This window comes from Heloderma suspectum, chromosome 2, assembly GCF_057233095.1.
Source record: "Heloderma suspectum isolate Gila_16-S chromosome 2, 16-S_ref, whole genome shotgun sequence".
Taxonomy (NCBI): domain Eukaryota; kingdom Metazoa; phylum Chordata; class Lepidosauria; order Squamata; family Helodermatidae; genus Heloderma; species Heloderma suspectum.
The window spans coordinates 293,936,159-293,955,445 of record NC_139459.1 but is presented as its reverse complement, the minus strand read 5'-3'; the positions used below and the strand labels follow the sequence as shown (position 1 = coordinate 293,955,445).

Here is a 19,287-nt window from a genome sequence, read left to right as displayed (position 1 = left end):
TTGTTCTGTTGATTTCAAGAGGACTTAGTCATGCCTGTAATACAAAAAACAGACATGCTTAGACGGGAGAGAGCCATGCACAGCCAGAGGTTGGAAAGTTATTTTTGTCAGAGCAGATCCTGCCACTAAAGAGACCAACCACTGTTTAGTTTAGAAAGTGGCTTGTCATTTCTGCAATGGGAACTACTATGGCAAAGCTCCAGCTGCACTCGTCGGGCTCTTTCATTTATTCCTTTGGACTGAGTTCGGAGAAAAGAAGCCAAGTCTGGAAACAAAATATTATGAGAACAAAAGTAAATTCAAAGGTGTATGAAACCACATGACCAAAAATGTCACCTGGATTATGCTAATGCAGAACACAGCAACCAAAAGTATCTCTAAAAGGTTAACTATTTAAAAGTACAGTCGTTGATGATCAAACTAATTGGAGACGCCTCCAATTATTTATTAATGCATTCTGTATTTATACTCATTTTTTTGCCTTGACCCAACTCACATGTTAAAGAGATTGCCTTTACATTTCTAATATTACAGCAGCTAGAATTTTAAAATGCACGGACACACACAAACATCACTGACATTTTCGTAATGGCAAAGCTTTAATTGCATGTAGAAGACATGGCAACAGCATTTGATGAAAATCCTGCATGCTATGTTCTTTCAGGTATGGTAAACCTACTCTTTGGCCATTTATGAAGGGATATCAGATAAATTATTCAAATGTGTTATCTCTTGTCTTCTTTTTGGAGACTTTTTGGAAGATATATATACAGCAAATAAATGTTATTAATAACAAAGCTATGCATGACAACAAATTATAGAAAACCCAACTCCAAGCCCAACGCTATTTCATCATTTTGAAAGACTCTGCTAAAGTAGATTGTTTAATCAGTAATACAGAGTGAAGAAAAGCAAAGACAAATCTACCGAGGAAAGCCATTATTTAATCCTTATATATAAGAAGTGCCTCGTCTCCTGTTTCTTCACCTTCATATAAATTGATGAAGCCTTTTCCACATAGCAGTGAAACAAATTTATCTTGATAAATGGCAGAAAATATATAACATTTTTCCTCAAACTCTTTTGGAAACACTGTGTCAGCATCAGAAACACTCTGGTGAAACCAACCACGTTAAATGCTGACAGAAGTTTGCATAAATGAGAAATTTATATATGCAGGCATATTTTGGCCAAGAGAAAAAGAATAAGAGTGAATGGTTCCATTCACCTCTGACTCTGAAACTATTCAAATATTTACAAATTGCCATTGTTTCTCACAGCAGCTATGCATGTTTTGGTATCTACTGACCATTATGGCAAGTGGAACAAAATTAGCATCTTACAGCTCTATCTTAAACACATGTGTGGATAATGTCATTATATATTATAGTCCAACCTTCCCCAACCTGGTGCCCTCCAGATGTGTTGGACTACTACTCCCAGCATCCCCAGGAGTCGGGTGTTTCTGTCTCTGACAAGTTCTTGTCATGTTCCTGACTGGTGATCTTTAACCTTTCCATGACGTCACTTAATTAGAAGTAAGCTTTGTTGCTTTTCAAGCAACTGCTCTTTGGACTACATCCTTCAAGTGCTTTGTCATGTTTCTGCTGTTTTGCATGAAGCCTGGACTCTCAAATGTTTCCATACAGAGCTTCCCCAAATCAATAAACAAATGGTGAGCTACTCAGAGCATAACTAAGGGATGTTCATACATTCATTTTGTTGATTATTAGTATTATTAACCTCAGTTATATTCTACCCTTCCTCCAGGAGCTTCCTTTGTCCAGGGCAGTGTACATGGAGTCGGACCCTTCTATCCTCACAACACCATTGTGAGGTAAGTTAGACTGAGATATAGTTACTTGTCTAAGGCCACCCAGCGAGCTTTTTAGCTGGGCAAAGATTTACATCCAGATGTTCTGGTCCAATACTCTTTCTACCAAACCACTATGGCTCTATAATGTGAAACAGCCAGCAGATGAAAAATCTCTGAAGATACCACTCCCCACAAAAAACTTGGAGCTGGCTCTACAGTTCTTCAGTGTTATCAATCAACACAATAGGCAGGAAAGCAACTAGTCAATTATGGTACACTAGGATGTGAAAGGATATGCAAGTCTTTATTTGGACAAAGGCAACTAAGTACATTTTTTTAAGGTCAATTAAAAAAAACTAGGAGAAAACTCATAACCACCACCAAAGTACATACGTAATCAGGGTGATAAACAAACATCAAACAGAAATAACTTCTATAAATACTGTATAATTTAGCCTTTGCAGACCAGTCCTCTGATTCCAGCAACTTTTGAAAATTGCTCTTTTTCTCAAATAAAGACTGTTGAACCATATCTGTCAGGTTATCCATATACACTACAGTTCTTCACTGCAAGACCCAGGGACCACAGGTGGCTCGCAATCACCTCAAGTGCAGTTATCCTTCTCTGGCTCTGTGTCTCTGTCACTGTCTCTCTCTGTGTGCAGTAACAGCTCATCTCAGCAGGGACTCTTGCTTTGCTTTGTTTTAGCTTTGCTTTAGTGGTGGGCTGGCTGCTGTGATTTGGGCTACCAGAGAGGAAGCTTCAGGGGTGAGAAGTCAGAAGACCTGCCGCTCTTCAGCTGTAAGTTGAAGCAACATGGGAGCAATTAGCCAGCTGTGGTTGGAGAAGAGTCCAAGACTAATGTGAATGGTGTGGTGCTTCTGTGGTGGACTATGCAGGCACTGGGGGTGGAGGGAGAAATGAATATGCAGGTGAGAGGGAGCAATGTGGACCTGCACTGGGAGATTTTGCAGTGGTGAGTAGAACAGAGTGAGAAAGAGATCCATCCCAATCCATGGACCAAGTGAACCTGCTGAGATGTGCCTGCCTGGTGATTTTGATAGTAAGACTGATGAGGCCTTACTCGGACCATGCATGGAGGCTCAAAAAGGCCTCCAGTTGGGTCTGGTGCCCAGCGTCATTGCTTGGCCAAGGCCCCCACAGCATGGAAAAGGCCCCCAAGTGGATTCAGTGGTAGTGCCTTTTATCAGCCATTTAGTCATGGCCCGAAGCGCTGGAGGTTTCCACTTTTGAGCAAAAACAACTGTAGTAGAAACTATGAAATAAGCAAAAGTCAAGTTGTTTTATCCTTTCAGGCTGCAATCTTATAGCCACCTAATTGGAAGTAAGCCACAATGAAATCAATGGGGTTTACTTCAGAGTAGACATGTATAAGATTGCATTGGTAGTTAAGTAGTATGGTTAAGGCATCAAAAGGTAACCTTACCCCAGATACCTGCTGAACACTATTTCTTACTTGATGCCAGTAAGGCTACAATGAATGGTAGCTGAATGTTGTCACTTGGCCCCAACAAGGTATACACAAGTAGGGGAGCATGAGAGTGCAATGTGAGCCCTTCACTCCCTTGAAAACTCAGGTTAAGGCAGAGGGAGAACTGGGAGGCTACTCAGCAACACTACCATCCAAAATAGAGAACAGCAGAACAATTCGTCCCTCTTCTTTTGCAAATCAGCTCCTTGATAACCACTTCTGCCAGGAAGCTGACTAATATTCCCAAACTACTCCAGTAAATCTCCTCTCCAAACAACTCCACAGACAAATAAGGACTGAGGCTTAAACAGATCTAGTCTCTGCTTGGTTCTCTTTTTTTCAATAAATACTCCTACTCGGTCAAAGGAAAGACTTTCCTTGAAAGCTTGCTTGAGACCAAGTTTCCTCAGCTTTCTTTAAAGGGTTATATTTGTTTCATACTTAAACTCAGAATTAATTTCACTTGCTAAATCTAATTTGCATTACGAAGAAAAGAAGAAGAAATCCTGTAATATCTTTCCATCACAGAAGTTGGGCTGACAAAACATTTTTTTTTAATCTTCTTTTACAATTAGGAATGGGAAAATTAGCAAAACTCACAGCTCTCTTTTTTCTACCTCAAAACTCGTTCTGACTTGGATCAGATTGCAGGCTTTGGTTTTTTGCACAAAAATTTGTGCGTATTTTCTAGGGATGTAGGAAAGTCACTTACCTTTTCACAGGTGTGATTTGCGGTGGGGGGGAGGCGCTCCGTCCCTCCCCCCGGAATCCTCCCTGGGGCTCCACTCCATGGCGGCTCCATGGAGCTGCCAGCCAGGGCCGTCCGCAGCTGGAGTTCTGGCCGCGGCTGGGCTGCTGCGGCCGCAAATGGCGGCTGCCATAGTGGCCACCATTTGCATCCTGCCAGGGTGCCGTGATAGGCTATATAAGTTGTTTGTGCCCCTGCTCTTTGCCATGATAGGCTACGTAAATACTTACGTAGCCTATCACAGCAGCCTGGCAGGATGCAAATGGCACGTTTCATTCCGGGGGGATTTTGCGGGGTGGCGGGGGGCTGTTCTGCCACAGGTTTCAGGGGGCCAAATGCCAGTGCATTCGGCCTCACTGAAATCCGTGGAATTCTCCGCCATCCCTAGTATTTTCACATGCATTTTCCCCAAATGTACCCACCAATGTGCACAGTTTTGAAATGTATGCATTTTCTCCCATTGATTAAAGTGTTTTGTGCACATTTTTCCAAATTACACATTTGTATGTGAATTTTTCAAACGTATGCATTTTTGGACACTTCTTTTGTTTGTTCCAAGAATCACACTGGAAACTCAGAAATATATGGACTTTGATTGCAGACTGGGTTCAGGACTGCATTTGATTCCAGGAGGTTCAACCTAGGTGAATTCTGCTAGAAATCGATAGGGATGTACGAAATGTACTTACCTTTCCGCGGATTATGTTTATGGTGTGGGGGGAGGCGTTCCGTCCCTCCTCCTGGAATCCTCGACGGCGGGGAGGTGATCCGTTCCTCCCCCCTGGAATTTTTATTTTATTTTATTATTAAATTTATTAATCGCCCATCTGGCTGGTCACCCAGCCACTCTGGGCAATGTACAACATACAATAAAACAGTTTAAAACAATAAAATTCTACAATAAAAACATTTTCTAAAATACCCTAACCCACCCCAAATGCCTGCCTGAACAGCCACATTTTTAATGCACGACGGAAGCTCATAAAAGAGGGAGCATGACGGAGTTCCCTAGGGAGGGAGTTCCACAGAGTGGGGGCCACCACAGAAAAGGCCCTCTCCCTCATCCCCACCAGTTTAGCTGTCCTGGCTGATGGGACAGAGAGAAGGCCATCCAAGGCTGATCTTGTTAAGCGGCCTGTCTGGTGCTGCTGGAGGCGCTCCTTAAGATAGGCTGGGCCAAAACCATATAGGGTTTTAAAGGTCAAAACCAACACCTTGAATGTGGCCCGGAAAACAACTGGTAACCAGTGCAACTCCTTCAGCACTGGAGTGATGTGATCTCACCAGCGGCTGCCTTTAATCAGGCGAGCTGCTGCATTCTGTACCAGCTGCAGTTTCCGAACCGTCTTCAAGGGTAACCCCATGTAGAGTGCATTACAGTAGTCTAAACGAGAGGAGACCAGGGCATGTACTACCAATGGGAGCAGATGGTCGGGAAGGAAGGGGCGCAGCCGCCATATCAGATGGAGTTGATACAGTGCTGTCCGGCTCACAGCTGACACCTGAGCCTCCATGGACAGCTGGGAGTCCAAAATGACCCCCAGGCTGCAGACCTGGTCTTTCAAGGGTAGCCGTACCCCATTCAACACCAGGTCAACATCCCCTAGCCTCCTCTTGTCTCCCACCAAAAGTACCTTGGTCTTGTCAGGGTTCAGCTTCAGCTTATTCCTCCCCATCCAGCCACTCACCGTCTCCAGACATTTGGACAGGGATTCTACAGCCAACCTTGGTGAAGATTGGAATCCTCGATGGCTGGCTGTGCTCCGCAGCGGCTCCACGGAGCAGCCGGCCAGGCCCAGGCCAGAGCCATCTGCAGCTGGATTTCCAGCCGCGGAGGGCTCTGGGTAAAACAAAAACAAAAAACCCGCGTATGCAAATGGTGGCGGCTATGGTGGCGGCCATTTGCATTCCTTATTTTTTGCCGTCTTAGTCTACGTAAATATTTACGTAGACTATTACAGCGAAAATAAAGGGGAACGCAAATCGCGCCCTCTACGCTATTTGCGTTCCCCTTTATTTTCGCCGTAATAGTCTACGTAAATATTTACGTAGACTAAGACGGCCATTTGCGTACGCATTTTTTTTTTTAACCCAGCCGTGATAGGCCACGTAAATCTTTACATAGTCTATCACGTCTCTGTAAAAAAAAAAAAAAAACACCTCCAGACTGCAAATGGCGGCAGCAGCAGCTGGTCAGAAGACCAGCCGCTGCCGCCGCCGCCGCTGCCCAGAACATCCATCCCAGGTAAGTCTCCTCCCGGGGGGGATCTGCAGGGGGGGGGTGGCAGGCCGTTCCGCCACAGATTTCGGGGGGCCGAATGCACTGGCATTTAGCCTCACCGAGATCCGTGGCGGAATTCTCTGACCCTAGAAATCGAACTGAAACAAGTTTCTGATACATCCCTACTAGCAATCCAGTAAAATACTTAAGCACATACTTAACTCTACAGGTATTATGGTTGCCCCAAGACAACAGAAACAGAACCATTTGGACAGTTTGTCTTGTCAACACTTTAAATCATAAAGCAGCATTAATCACAACACTCTTGAGACTCAATTCCTTTGCTCCTTCATGATGCTCAGTTAAGTTAAAATTATACCCACCCACCCCCCATACCTGTACCTTTCAGGAAATGCCAAACTGTTTAACTTCTTACAATAGAATCACTCTCATCAGCCAAGTGTAGACATCTGACTGTTTGGGGAACTTTCAAGCATGGCACCGTCAACCTCCAGGGCACATCCAGCTGTTTTTGATCTTTACCCCACAAAAATGCCCTGAGATAATTCACTGTTTAAATGTAAATCCTCTTTAATGGCTGTGTGTAAATGTTCAGTTTCACTATAACCACAGCCTGGGAAGAAGAAGCCATTAGTCAGAGCATGAAAATCATAATTGTCCTCCCCCCCACCCCTGCAGCGTGTCTGCCTGTTGACCTAGGAGGGGAGTTTTCTCAGCTGGGCTAGGAGGAGATGCTCAAAGTGAGCGCAGAGCTAGGGGGAGGAAGAAGAAGATGGTGACACACACCCCCCATAAACAGATGACAGCAACAAAGCCACACACACTTCCCACGCTGCTTTGCAGGGAGAGAGAGTGCAAGTGAGCAAGAGATACTTGAATCCCTCGGGAGTCCCACTGATTCACCACTTGCTCTCCGCCCCGAGGCTGCAGACAACTTGCCTGTGTAAAGAGCTGATCTTTATCTTGCTTAGAATGCGGAAACAGAAGCCCCGGTAAATTGCAAAATAAAGAGCCTCATGTAGTGATCCCCTAAGACCCTGACATTGCAGACGTTATGACTTCAACTTCAAGTCAACTTTCATCAACATGGTCAAGGGTTTGTAGCACTGTCCTCTGATTCCAGGCTTAGTTGTATGCTTCCCAACTGAAGTAATACACATGACCATCTAAAGTCCCTCCTCCCCGATATTAAGTTCAAGGTAGGGATGTTGGAGAAATCCACCACAGACTCCAGTGAGGCCAGATTCTTTGAAACCCGTGGAATGGCCTCCCCCCCGCCACCCTCCAAAATCCCCCCCAGGATGGACCCACCTGGCGGCAGATGCGGAGGCAGATGCGGCGGTGGCAGCTCTGGCTTGTCTTCTGGCCGCTGCCAGGCTGCTGCGGCAGCAAATGACAGCTGTCATAGTGGCCAACATTTGTGTGCCTGCATTAAGCCGTGATAGGCTACGTAAATATTTATGTAGCCTATCACGGCAAAGAGCGGGGTGCAAATGGTTGCCACTATGCCATTTGCTTCCCTGTTCTTTGCAGTAATAGGCTACGTAAAGATTTACGTAGCTAATTACTGCAAAGGAAGGAAAAAAGGAAAGGTTCCTCCTGTGCAAGCACTGAGTCATTGCTGACTCCTAGAGGGACGCCGCTTTCGCTGGCGTTTTCGTGGCAGACTATAGCAGGGTGGTTTGCCATTGCCTTCCCCAGTCGTGACTACCTTTTCCCCAGCAAGCTGGATACTCATTTTACCAACCTCGGAAGGATGGAAGGCTGAGTCGACCTGAGCCGGCTACCTGGGACCCAGCTTCCACTGGGATCGAACTCAGGACGTGGGGGGAGTTTCGGCTGCAATACTGCCGCCTACCACTCTGTGCAAATGGCATAGCAGACGCCATTTGCGTCCCTGTTCTTTGCTATAATAGGCTACGTAAATCTACGGACTCACCACAGAGCAGAGCTGACCAAGGCCAGCGAGATTCCAGGGGGGAGGAATGGATCGCCTCCCCCCCGCGGACTCCCGTGGACCAAAGGTAAGGGGGTTTCGTACACCCCTAGTTCAGGGACTAAAATTACCTAGCTGCACCACTGTCTGCCCAGTATTTCAGTACAACCTTTCCTAAGCATTATGCATAGCACTTGAAGTGGTGGCAACCTGCTTCCTTTAGAAGGACCAAATTTTCATGACCAGACAATTAGCTTTGAACTGCTTCCGGCTATGTCCTCCTGTGATTCTTGAATTAACCTCCTTCCACATTTTTTTCCGCATGGTCCCTTTTCATAGATATAAAAATTAAAAGGGGGTCCAATAGGTTTGATCTTTGTGGTCCATTTTACTATCTTTCTGTGTGACTCAAGCTTGTGAGTTGTTGTTGTTGTTCAGTCGTTCATTCGTGTCCGACTCTTTGTGACCCCATGGACCATAGCACGCCAGGCCTTCCTGTCCTGCGCTCTCTCCCGGAATGTGCTCAAGTTCATATTCATTGCATTGGTGATGCTATCTAGCCATCTCATCCTCTGTCGTCCCCTTCTCCTTTTGCCTTCAGTCTTTCCCAGCATCAGGGTCTTTTCCAGAGAGTTTTCTCTTCGCATTAGGTGGCCAAAATATTTGAGCTTCAGCTTCAGTATCTGTCCTTCCAATGAGCACTCAGGCTTGATTTCCTTTAGGATGGACTGATTTGACCTCCTTGCAGTCCAGGGGACTCGTAAGAGTCTTCTCTAGCACCACAGTTCGAAAGCATCAATTCTTCAGCGCTCAGCCTTCCTTATAGTCCAGCTCTCACAGCCATACATTACTACTGGGAAAACTATAGCTTTGATTATACGGACCTTTGTCGGCAAGGTGATGTCTCTGCTTCTTACTATGCTGTCTAGGTTTGCCATAGCTTTCCTCCCCAGGAGCAAGCGTCTTTTAATTTCGTGGCTACAGTCACCGTCTGCGGTGATCTTGGAGCCCAAGAAAGTAAAATCTGTCACTGCTTCCATTTCTTCCCCTTCTATATGCTAGGAAGTGATAGGGCCAGATGCCATGATCTTCGTTTTTTTAATGTTGAGTTTCAAACCAGCTTTTGCACTCTCCTCTTTCACCCTCAACAAGAGGCTCTTGAGATCCTCTTTGCTTTCTGCCATTAGGGTGGTATCGTCTGCATATCGGAGGTTGTTTGTTGATAATTCTCCCGGCAATCTTAATTCCGACCTGTGATTCATCCAACCCGGCGTTTCTCATGATGTACTCTGCATATAAGTTAAATAAGCAGGGTGACAATATGCAGCCTTGTCGTACTCCTTTCCCAATTTTGAACCAATCGGTTGTTCCATGTCTGGTTCTTACTGTTGCTTCTTGACCCTCGTACAGGTTTCTCAGGAGACAGGTAAGGTGGTCTGGTACTCCCATCACTTTAAGAATTTGCCACAGTTTGTTGTGATCCACACAATCAAAGGCTTTAGCGTAGTCAATGAAGCAGAAATAGACGTTTTTCTGGAATTCTCTTGCTTTCTCCATGATGCAGCGAATGTTGGCGATTTGATCTCTAGTTCCTCTGCCTCTTCGAAACCAGCTTGTACTTCCGGTAGTTCTCGGTTCGCATACTGCTGAAGCCTAGCTTTTAGGATTTTGAGCATCACCTTGCTGGCATGTGAAATGAGCGCAATTGTGCGGTAGTTTGAACACTCTTTGGCGTTGCCCTTCTTTGGAATTGGAATGTAAACTGACCTTTTCCAGTCTTGCGGCCATTGTTGAGTGTTCCAAATTTGTTGGCATATTGAGTGCAGCACTTTAACAGCATCATCTTTTAGGATTTTAAATAGCTCAGCTGGAATACTGTCATCTCTGCTAGCTTTGTTGTTACTAATGCTTCCTAAGGCCCACTTGACCTCACTCTCGAGGATGTCCGGCTCAAGCTGAGTGACCGCACTCTCATGGCTATCAGGGACATTCAGCTCTTTCCTGTATAGTTCTTCTGTGTATTCTTTCCACCTCTTCTTAATCTCATCTGCTTCGGTTAGGTCCCTGCCTTTTTTGTCCTTTATCATGCCCTTCTTTGCACAAAACGTTCCCTTGAGATCTCCGATTTTCTTGGAGAGATCTCTAGTCTTTCCCATTCTGTTGTTTTCCTCGATTTCTTTGCATTGTTCATTTAAGAAGGCCTTCTTGTCTCTCCTTGCTATTCTCTGGAACTCTGCATTCAGTTGGATATATCTTCCCCTTTCTCCCTTGCTTTTCGCTTCCCTTCTTTCCTCAGCTATTTGTAAAGCCTCATCAGACAGCCACTTGGCTTTCTTGCATTTCTTTTTCTTTGGGATGGATTGAGTTGCTGCCTCCTGAACAATGTTACGGACCTCCGTCCATAGTTCCTCAGGCACTCTGTCTATCAGGTCTAATCCCTGAAATCTATTCCTCACCTCCACTGTATATTCATAAGGGATATGATTGAGGTCATACCTGAATGGTTTAGTGGTTTTCCCTACGTTCTTCAATTTAAGCTGAAATTTTGCAACAAGAAGCTCATGATCTGAGCCACAGTCAGCTCCAGGTCTTGTTTTTACTGACTGTATAGAGCTTCTCCATCTTTGGCTGCAAAAGACATAATCAATCTGATGTCGATATTGACCATCTGGTGATGTCCATGTGTAGAGTCGTCTCTTGTGCTGTTGAAAAATAGTGTTTGCTATGATCAACGTGTTCTCTTGGCAAAACTCTATTAGCTTTTGTCCTGCTTCATTTTGTACACCCAGGCCATGCCTGCTGTTATCCCGGTGATCTCTTGATTTCCTACTTTAGCATTCCAATCCCCTATGATGAAGAGGACATCTTTTTTTGGTGTTAGTTCTAGAAGGTGTTGTAGGTCTTCATAGAACCGATCAACCTCAGCTTCTTCGGCATCAGTGGTTGGGGCATAGACTTGAATTACTGTGATGTTGAATGGTTTGCCTTGGATTCGTACTGAGATCATTCTATCATTTTTAAGATTGTACCCCAGTCCTGCTTTTCCCACCCTTTTGTTGACTATGAGTGCTACTCCATTTCTTCTAAGGGATTCTTGCCCACAATAGTAGATATGATGGTCACCTGAATTAAATTCGCCCATGCCTGTCCATTTGAGTTCGCTGATTCCCAAGATGTCGATGTTCAGTCTTGCCATCTCATGTTTGACCACCTCCAGCTTACCTTGATTCATTGATCTGACATTCCAGGTTCCTAAACAATATTGTTCTTTACAGCATCGGATTTTCTTTTCACCACCAGACACATCCACAGCTGAGTGTCCTTTCGGCTTTGGCCCAGCCGCTTCACTCTTTCTGGTGCTACTTGGAAATACCCTCTGCTCTTCCCCAGTAGGATATTGGACACCTTCCGACCTGAGGGGCTCATCTTCCAGCGTCATATCTTTTAGCCTTGTGATACGTTCCATGGGGTTTTCTTGGCAAGAATACTGGAGTGGGTTGCCATTTTCTTTTCCAGTGGACCACATTTTGTCAGAACTCTCTGCCATGACCTGTCCGTTTTGGGTGGCCCTGCACGGCATAGCTTATGGCTTCACTGAGTTACGCAAGCCCCTTCGCCACAACAAGGCAGTGATCCATGAAGGGGCAAGCTTGTGAGGGGTACCAGCAAAAAGATCTGGTGGAATTGTGTGTGTGTGTGGGGGGGGGTGTTAGTCAGAAAAAGTGATTTTGGTGCAGTTTCAGTGATGTTTCTAAATTTATTCTTCTCAATGGTAACATGTTAAAACAAACTAATATGGTGTTAGAAACATTACAATAAAACTGCAGGCTTCCTTTGTTGCATACTGATGTAGGCTAATTATTTGGCTGTAGATTTAGGAGGCAGTGGCTGAATGTCCCTGTTATGGTAGAAAGCATCATTAAAGCAATAGGGGAGGGAATCTAGAGCAATATAATAAGGGTTTCTTCTTTCTTCTAAGCACTGCTGCCTGACAATTTTGTATAATTTGATGGCTTTAGCATGATTTCTGCAATATGGTAACATTGCAGTGAAGAATAAAGCAGCTAACATCTAATGAATAAATATCCCAGCTTTTCATACTGAGAAAAAATGGGTTTCTGGCCACATTATCCTGCTCCTCTAATGATTTGGGACTGTCATTGAAGAACTGAAACTGGGGTTTTTTCCCCATTCTTTTTTATATTCCTTCCTGGAAAGTAATATGCTAATCCCATTTGAAACTTCCTCTTGTACTTCATGCTTACATTTAAGAAAGAATCCTACCATTTTAAAGGAAGATGCTCTCAGAATGCCAGTCTCTGAAATAATCGGATGCTGAAAAGCACTACACATTTAGGCTCATATGATCTATGAAGGTTTTACTCAGATGCCTCACATTTTGCCAGTAGTGCATTTAATTTCCAAGGGAACCTCTTTTCTAAGAACAACAGCAATAATGGAAGCTTCAAGTTTCAAACATTTGTTGGAAATCTGAGAAAAAGTGTAAGACAGCTTCCATTTCCACCTCAGATTTGCCCAGTCACAGCTCCCATCACTGAAGCAGTCCACACTAGAGTTAGTAATGTGTATGGGGTATCCATCTTCAATGGAACCCCATAGGCAGTGAAAACTCCTCATACAGAAATGATCATCTTCCCATTTGATCACATTCTTATACATGATGGTTTTCCATAGATAACCCAGATCTGACCATATGCCGAAATCAGAGCTACTGGCATCATTAACCCAATTAGAAGATTGGCATAGCTTGGGCATGCAATAAAGCAGAGTCCCCTGAACAGGATCTTTAAACTGAATAGAAGCCTAGTTGTAGGAATCGAAAAGTCAGGAATAGCGAAGGGAAGTTTATTCTTGTTGGATGCCAAATTCTAGACACTGGTTACATAGACACAATCCACCCACCCACCCCCGGCATCCTATCCTTATACTGCCATCTCTCTGTCCATTAGGAGTACTGCACTGGCAAGGTTAAACTCTGAAAAAACAGAAGGCCAGAGAGAGAACTAGATGCACCTGCAAAAATGGTTTTACAAGCATCATGAAACACACTCCCCTAAATCAAGTGGCAGCGTTAAAAGATTTCTCCAGAGCTCAGCCAATACATTTTGCTCTCTGAAGCAGAGGTTCTACGGCCCCTGCCCCACTCCACCTGGGCCAACAATTTAAAAGGCTGCATCATTCAGACACATTACAACTTTAAACTGGTTTCAAACTGGTTTATCTAAAGGGATCCTGCAGTTTCATGAGGGTACTGAGAATTCTTTGCTGGACAAAGAATTCTTTGTCCCCTGCCCAAGTGGCCCCTCTTCCTAGAGCTACAATTCCCAGAATTCCTGTATTTGGTAGCCATAATCACTAAAAACAGGTTTGAAACCAGTTTAAAGTTGTAATGTAGATTGCCCCTTGCAATTCCTCCTTCATCTATCCCACACTTACGATGCCTCCTGAAGCGGCTGATCAGAGATGAGAGTTCCTCTTCTGCAAACAACAACTCTTCAACTAGCAAGGGAAACAAAAACACAACATTCAGTTCTGTGTAGAAATAACTTACATTTATATTTTTAAAATATTCAAATGAAAATGTTAAAGTGTCTGGGCAAAAAGAAGCATTTTAAATTGGTGCCAAAAAGAAAACAAAGTTGGTGCTAATCATGTCTCCTTTGGGACATTCCAAAGTCAGGGCACCTCTACTTTGCTTCAGTGATTACTTGACTTATCTAATGGCTAACACATGTACTGATAGCAGTTACAGGACATCATTCAACCTTGAGGAGCTGAGGTTGCCAGAAAAATTAGATCATATTCTTTTCGTATTGTCTTCTGTTGGAGAGGAGTATGGATAACTAACCTATTATAAATCTATACATTTTCATGAAGCTATCCAGTCATGTAAAATAACGTATTAGTATCCCAATAGGTCAATGGCCCCCTTCATGGATCACTGCCTTGTTGTGGCGAAGGGGCTTGCGTAACTCAGTGAAGCCATAAGCTATGCAGTGCAGGGCCACCCAAGACAGACAGGTCATGGTAGAGAGTTCTGACAAAATGTGGTCCACTGGAGAAGGAAATGGCAACCCATTCCAGTATTCTTGCCAAGAAAACCCCATGGAACGTATCACAAGGCTAAAAGATATGATGCCGGAAGATGAGCCCCTCAGGTCGGAAGGTGTCCAATATCCTACTGGGGAAGAGCAGAGGGTATTTCCAAGTAGCGCCAGAAAGAGTGAAGCGGCTGGGCCAAAGCCAAAAGGACACTCAGCTGTGGATGTGTCTGGTGGTGAAAAGAAAATCCGATGCTGTAAAGAACAATATTGTTTAGGAACCTGGAATGTCAGATCAATGAATCAAGGTAAGCTGGAGGTGGTCAAACATGAGATGGCAAGATTGAACATCGACATCTTGGGAATCAGCGAACTCAAATGGACAGGCATGGGCGAATTTAATTCAGGTGACCATCATATCTACTATTGTGGGCAAGAATCCCTTAGAAGAAATGGAGTAGCACTCATAGTCAACAAAAGGGTGGGAAAAGCAGGACTGGGGTACAATCTTAAAAATGATAGAATGATCTCAGTACGAATCCAAGGCAAACCATTCAACATCACAGTAATTCAAGTCTATGCCCCAACCACTGATGCCGAAGAAGCTGAGGTTGATCGGTTCTATGAAGACCTACAACACCTTCTAGAACTAACACCAAAAAAAGATGTCCTCTTCATCATAGGGGATTGGAATGCTAAAGTAGGAAATCAAGAAATCACCGGGATAACAGGCAGGCATGGCCTGGGTGTACAAAATGAAGCAGGACAAAAGCTAATAGAGTTTTGCCAAGAGAACACGCTGATCATAGCAAACACTCTTTTCCAACAGCACAAGAGACGACTCTACACATGGACATCACCAGATGGTCAATATTGAAATCAGATTGATTATGTCCTTTGCAGTCAAAGATGGAGAAGCTCTGTACAGTCAGTAAAAACAAGACCTGGAGCTGACTGTGGCTCAGATCATGAGCTTCTTGTTGCAAAATTTCAGCTTAAATTGAAGAGCATAAGGGAAAACCACTAAACCATTCAGGTATGACCTCAATCATATCCCTTATGAATATACAGTGGAGGTGAGGAATAGATTTCAGGGATTAGACCTGATAGACAGAGTGCCTGAGGAACTATGGACGGAGGTCCGTAACATTGTTCAGGAGGCAGCAACTCAATCCATCCCAAAGAAAAAGAAATGCAAGAAAGCCAAGTGGCTGTCTGATGAGGCTTTACAAATAGCTGAAGAAAGAAGGGAAGCGAAAAGCAAGGGAGAAAGGGGAAGATATATCCAACTGAATGCAGAGTTCCAGAGAATAGCAAGGAGAGACAAGAAGGCCTTCTTAAATGAACAATGTAAAGAAATTGAGGAAAACAACAGAATGGGAAAGACTAGAGATCTCTTCAAGAAAATTGGAGATCTCAAGGGAACGTTTTGTGCAAAGAAGGGCATGATAAAGGACAAAAAAGGCAGGGACCTAACAGAAGCAGATGAGATTAAGAAGAGGTGGAAAGAATACACAGAAGAACTATACAGGAAAGAGCTGAATGTCCCTGATAGCCATGAGAGTGCGGTCACTCAGCTTGAGCCGGACATCCTCGAGAGTGAAGTCAAGTGGGCCTTAGGAAGCATTAGTAACAACAAAGCTAGCAGAGATGACAGCATTCCAGCTGAGCTATTTAAAATCCTAAAAGATGATGCTGTTAAAGTGCTGCACTCAATATGCCAACAAATTTGGAACACTCAACAGTGGCCACAAGACTGGAAAAGGTCAGTTTACATTCCAATTCCAAAGAAGGGCAACGCCAAAGAGTGTTCAAACTACCGCACAATTGCGCTCATTTCACATGCCAGCAAGGTGATGCTCAAAATCCTAAAAGCTAGGCTTCAGCAGTATGCGAACCGAGAACTACCGGAAGTACAAGCTGGGTTTCGAAGAGGCAGAGGAACTAGAGATCAAATCGCCAACGTTCGCTGGATCATGGAGAAAGCAAGAGAATTCCAGAAAAACGTCTATTTCTGCTTCATTGACTACGCTAAAGCCTTTGATTGTGTGGATCACAACAAACTGTGGCAAATTCTTAAAGTGATGGGAGTACCAGACCACCTTACCTGTCTCCTGAGAAACCTGTACGAGGGTCAAGAAGCAACAGTAAGAACCAGACATGGAACAACCGATTGGTTCAAAATTGGGAAAGGAGTACGACAAGGCTGCATATTGTCACCCTGCTTATTTAACTTATATGCAGAGTACATCATGAGAAACGCCGGGTTGGATGAATCACAGGTCGGAATTAAGATTGCCGGGAGAATTATCAACAACCTCCGATATGCAGACGATACCACCCTAATGGCAGAAAGCGAAGAGGATCTCAAGAGCCTCTTGTTGAGGGTGAAAGAGGAGAGTGCAAAAGCTGGTTTGAAACTCAACATTAAAAAAACGAAGATCATGGCATCTGGCCCCATCACTTCCTGGCATATAGAAGGGGAAGAAATGGAAGCAGTGACAGATTGTATTTTCTTGGGCTCCAAGATCACCGCAGACGGTGACTGTAGCCACGAAATTAAAAGACGCTTGCTCCTGGGGAGGAAAGCTATGGCAAACCTAGACAGCATAGTAAGAAGCAGAGACATCACCTTGCCGACAAAGGTCCACATAATCAAAGCTATGGTTTTCCCAGTAGTAATGTATGGCTGTGAGAGCTGGACTATAAGGAAGGCTGAGCGCCGAAGAATTGATGCTTTCGAACTGTGGTGCTGGAGAAGACTCTTACGAGTCCCCTGGACTGCAAGGAGGTCAAATCAGTCCATCCTAAAGGAAATCAACCCTGAGTGCTCATTGGAAGGACAGATACTGAAGCTGAAGCTCCAATATTTTGGCCACCTAATGCAAAGAGAAAACTCTCTGGAAAAGACCCTGATGCTGGGAAAGACTGAAGGCAAAAGGAGAAGGGGACGACAGAGGATGAGATGGCTAGATAGCATCACCGATGCAATGAATATGAACTTGAGCACACTCTGGGAGACAGCGCAGGACAGGAAGGCCTGGCGTGCTATGGTCCATGGGGTCACGAAGAGTTGGACACGACTGAACGACTGAACAACAACAGGTCAATGGCATAGTCACGCAAGCTTGAAAGATAGTAATATTAATGGAAGTTTTGTACAAGGCAATTAAGGAAAGGGCAGTAAGCACAGTACACGCCTGCATTTCAGGCTCCTGTAGCATGAATAGGCAGCAAGTTATACATAACAAATCTTTACAATTCCTGGAATCTTGAACAAAACAAACTAACAAACAAACAAAAACACCTGTAAGTCAGCACCCATTAGCTTGTGTAACCATGCAGACAGTTGTGCCAGAAAAGGAAGGAGTAGCATGTCTCAAATATATCGAAATGTTCTCCAAGGAATTATTGAAAGATGGATTACCAGCTGTATATTGTAGAAGCAAGAAACATAGAAGTTTGGTACAAGAACACATTTAGGCAGTAATCAACACATGTAAAAAGACTCCCCAACTTGAACAAGGCAGCTTCACTGCTCACTAAATTTGTGCCACTTCATGACAGCTCTGAATGTATCTTTTCTGTTGGTCTGTTATCTTGTGAAGCATGTTGTTATGTTCTGAATACAGACCAAATCAGAAGAGAGGAACATTTTGACACAATTCAAAAAAGACTTGAAACAAGTCTTTTGCCCACCAAAAAAAAGAACAACAGAAACAAAGCGGGATTCCTGGCCTTGCTATCTGGGATGTTGAACAAAAACCAAAGAGTCAGTAACAACAAAACATAAAAGCATTGGGGTTGCCACCCTTTTCTGATAATGGCTTTATATCTTTTAACACTTACCTTTATTTATGTTTGTTTTATTTTAATTACTATCTTGCCTTTCCTAGAGCTCAAATTAATTTCTAGTATTTTAAGAAAAAGGTGACATTATTCTTGTGATAAGGCAGATTATTACATTGTGCTCCCTTTGATTCACTTTAAACAATAAGCAGACAGTGAATGTCTTAAGAGAGAAAGTACATATTATAGGGCAGGCCCCAGATTGTCTTGTGCTACTCATGTGGGGTTAAGGGGCTAAGAACATAAGAACACAAGAAGAGCCATGCTGGATCAGATGAAGAGTCCATCTAGTTCAGCATTCTGTTCACACAGTGGCCAATCAGCAGTTGACAGGGAACCAACAAGCAGGACACGAGTGCAACAGTACCCGTTCGTGGAGCCCTGCCAATTCCTAGAAAAATCTGGGGTAAGCCACCATTCGCTTCTCCTTCCATGGTCATGGACATCCCTCAAGTTACTTCTGCAAAGATGAGTTGAGGAACATGTGTTTGCTGAAGTGAAGTATGTGGTTAAATCCAATGTTGTGCAAGCGCACACCTGCTCACACAGTGGGATTTTCCCTTGCTCTCCTCCCTGCTGCATCCCCCCCACACCGTCAAAATCTGCTCCAGAGGTTCCTCCACCATCTGGAGAAGATGGGGGGCACAAGGGGGCTGCAGCAGGGAAAGGCAGTCTATTCCACAAGTGGTTTTTGTTCTGCTGGTGGACAGTCAGCATTGGATTCTACTGATAGTTCTGCTTTTAGGGTCAAACTAGACATAGAATCATAGAATAGTAGGGTTGGAAGGGGCCTATAAGACCATCGAGTCCAACCCCCTGCTCAATGCAGAAATCCAAGTCAAAGCATCCCTGACAGATGGCTGTCCAGCCTCATCTTGAACGCCTCCAGTGTGGGAGAGCCCACCACCTCCCTAGGTCATTGGTCCCATTGTCCTATTGCTCTAACAGTCAGGAAGTTTTTCCTGATGTTCAGCCGGAATGTGGCTTCCTGTAACTTGACCCCATTATCCCGTGTCCTGCACTCTGGGATGATGGAGAAGAGATGTGGGCCTTCCTCTCTGTAACAACCTTCCAAGTACTTGAACAGCGCTATCATAACTATGGCTGTTACCGAAAATGGCACATTTATCTCCCCATTTCC

At 44.2% G+C, this 19,287-nt stretch overlaps 1 long non-coding RNA gene across 2 annotated transcripts in view; it reads right to left on the bottom strand.

The window, feature by feature from the left end:
* LOC146354840 (uncharacterized) overlaps positions 1-19,287 on the bottom strand; it is a 100,308-nt gene that overhangs the window by 29,970 nt on the left and 51,051 nt on the right. For both annotated transcript variants that reach the window (XR_014788520.1, XR_014788521.1), the window contains one exon: positions 13,693-13,755. This is a non-coding gene — a long non-coding RNA (uncharacterized LOC146354840). The remainder of the gene's footprint in view (positions 1-13,692; positions 13,756-19,287) is intronic.